The sequence below is a fragment of the Eschrichtius robustus genome, chromosome 2 (assembly GCF_028021215.1).
Source record: "Eschrichtius robustus isolate mEscRob2 chromosome 2, mEscRob2.pri, whole genome shotgun sequence".
Taxonomy (NCBI): Eukaryota; Metazoa; Chordata; class Mammalia; order Artiodactyla; family Eschrichtiidae; genus Eschrichtius; species Eschrichtius robustus.
Window position 1 is genome coordinate 85722952 of NC_090825.1, and position 3336 is coordinate 85726287.

Sequence of the window (3336 nt, forward strand, 5' to 3'; positions counted from 1 at the left end):
GAAAAAATATAGAGAGAAAGAGAATAATATAACAAATGTCACTTGGTGAAATGTTTATCTTTGGGGAATCTGGGTGAAGGGTTAATGAGAATTATTTTTGTAACGTTCCTGTAAATCTGAAATTATTTCAAAACAAGGTTAAAAAGAATCTTTACCACACAATGCCATATTTTCTCCTTTTAAGGCAGCAGAATTATTTTCACTTTCTCTATGCCTTTAAGAGTATTTGAGGTATGGGGAGGTTTGAAACCAGCTTTCTGAAATTGGCACTTAAATCAGCAAGTACTTCAAAATATTATGGACATTAATGTTTGCTATGTTTATCGTAAATTGCCTACAAGATTTGGGAGTATAAAATTTCTAGACTGCCAAAGACCTTATTCAGGCAGAAGCATCAGTGAAGCCTAGAGGCAATAGAAAGAAAAAAAAATCATATATCTTTCCCCATCTTCAAATTTAGCATTTGGAGTATTTTGGTTTCAAAAGCAAAATGAGGAAAGGGGGTTTGAACTAACAAAAGTAAGAGGCTTAAGGAGTCAGGGAAGTGATTGGAATCCTTCCATGAAGATTAGAAGTTAAAAAATGATCAACAGAGATAATGAAATACAGTGTGTGTTCTTTGATGTGTGTAGAGAAAGAATTGTGTTCAGGCAAATTTAAAGAACCCAAGTATTGTAAAAATCAATCAAAATGCCTATAGGACATGGAAAACAGCTATCAGTTGAAGCCAACTTAGTATAGCTATTACTCAAAATGGAGCTATATCTAGTAAATATACACACATCAATTCAATTCAGTAAAAAAAAAAAAAAAAAATCAGTCCAGTAAAAAAAAAGAAAGGCAATTTTTTGTTATATTGTCATCTAGATAAAGCAGATATGAGTGATGAACAATGTAAAGTAATGTGGTCAAAGTCTCTTACTGAGTGATTACTAATGCATGCTACCTGGTGCTAAATTAAAACCAAAACCAACAGGTAGTCAAAAGGTACAAACTTCTAGTTATAAGATAAATATAAGTTATTTATCTTATATATAACTAGGGATGTAATGTACAGCATGATAAATATAATTAACACTGCTGAATGTAATACATGAAAGTTGTTGAGAGTAAATCCTAAGAGTTTTTCTCATCGCAAGGAAACAAATTTTTCTATTATTTTGTATCTATATGAGATCATGGATGTTCACTAAACTTACCGTGAGAATCATTTCATGATGTATGTAAGTCGAATCATTATGCTGTACACCTTAAACTTATACAGCGCTGTATGCCAATTATATCTCAATAAAACTGAAAGAAAACAATACAAACGTGCTGCTGACTTTACACGCCTGCTTTTTAAATTGGGAAGGTAGGCATATTAACAAATATATACTATTTAGTGTCAAGACTGAAAACTAGGTATATTCAAGGTATAGTGTAGTGTGTAAGAGGGAATGGCCAACAGTGCCTTGGAAGTGATAGGAAAGACCTCCGTGAGATAACACTTCAGAGCCGGTTCCCCAGTTTCACTCAGTCACAGAACTAATTAGCAATCAAGACAGTCTAGTATTCTGTTCTCCAGCATCAGTATATATATATATATATTTTTTAGTTTCAAATTTTATTTAATTAACTTATCAGGTGCACAAAACATATATTTCAAAACTTATTAAACTCAGTTATTTGAAACATATGTTTACACAGAAGACAAACAGATAGACGATTTCAAATAACTTCTGGTACAGTCCATTATCCTGTACAATGGATTAAGCTAGACTTTGAAGGCTATTCATCATGCCAGCTGCCAAAACTGTGGGTATTTCCTGGAAACTGCTTCAGAGGACACAAAAAATACCAAAGCCAAAGAAATGAAGCCCTCACTGCCTAGGGTTGAAGGAAGAGGATCTCAAAAAGATCTAAATTTTAAATATATCAAGCAATGCTACTTTAATTCATTTAGTTCTACAATTAGTAATAACATGCTCACCTTTCTTGGCTGATCAAAATATAACTAAATCGGATCTCTACTAACTTGTAAGCCCTCCTAAAATCCTTTAATCAATGGTTATCTCTGATTTTCAAGACTCCTGTGTTAATTATGGTCTGTGTTGTCTATTTGTCAATTAATCATACATGTCTTGTGAAATCTAATGCAGCAATACATTGAAGATTATTTTTAAAATGGTATTATTTGCAACTTCAAACGTTTGTATCAAGTTTCTCCAACTTTATGTTAAGCTCCAAGAGAGTAGAAATGGTAGCTTCAATTTCTTCCTTTCCCATATAATCCTAGAGATTAAGTTTTTTAGTTGATGTTAAATAAATGTTTATTGATTGGTTAATTTAAATAAATTGTCCAGTTAAAAGTGGCAAGGATCTATATTAAGTCAATGGCCATGAGAAAATAAAGTAGAGATTCTATTTAAGAGAAATATAGAAAGTAGGATCGGCCAGACTTGATGACTGACTGCTTAACGGAGGACTGAGAGAGAAAAGTTGGCTGATGCTCGCTTCGGCAGCACATATACTAAAATTGGAACGATACAGAGAAGATTAGCATGGCCCCTGCACAAGGATGACACGCAAATTCGTGATGCGTTCCATATTTAAAAAAACAAAACAAAACAAAAAACGTTGGCTGAAAACGTTCAATGTAGCTTGAGTAACTGGATAAAGAAGGCCATATTTAATATATTGGGAATATAGAAGGAGAATGTCTGTTTTGGGGATGAGGTACAGGTTTTCCCAATGTGTAGGAAAAGCCAGGCATAGTCAAGCAATTTTCAGCCTCATAAAACCTACTATCATTATTCACTCTTGAAACATGGCAAAAAGGAGATTCAGAATCCAAAATCACTGAAAGAATGACTGAGATTCCAACCCAGAAGGTTTGACTACAGAGCCTCTGCTCTTCACTCTTACTTTCCCTCAGTTGCTTCATGAGTACTATGCAAATTAAATATGAGTATAAAACTACTATATGGGACTTCCCTGGTGGCGCAGTGGCTAAGAATCCGCCTGCCAATGCAGGGGACACAGGTTCGAGCCCTGGTCTGGGAGGATCCCACATGCCGCGGAGCAACTAAACCCGTGTGCTACAGCTACTGAGCCTGAGCTTTAGAGGCCACAAACCACAACTACTGAGCCCATACACCACAACTACTGAAGCCCAGGCACCTAGACCCCTTGCTCCGCAACAAGAGAAGCCACCGCAATGAGAAGCCCATGCACCACAACAAAGAGTAGTCCCCACTCACCGCAACTAGAGAAAGCCTGCATGCAACAACGAAGACCCAACACAGCCAGAAATAAATAAATAAATTTATTAAATCAAATAAAATAAAACTACTA

At 35.2% G+C, this 3336-nt stretch overlaps 1 non-coding gene across 1 annotated transcript; it reads left to right on the forward strand.

Moving 5' to 3' along the window:
- The first annotated feature begins 2488 nt into the window (after positions 1–2488).
- LOC137760404 (U6 spliceosomal RNA) lies at positions 2489–2595 on the forward strand. Its single transcript, XR_011073349.1, has one exon. It is a non-coding gene; the product is annotated as a U6 spliceosomal RNA (small nuclear RNA).
- The last annotated feature ends 741 nt before the right edge of the window (positions 2596–3336 follow it).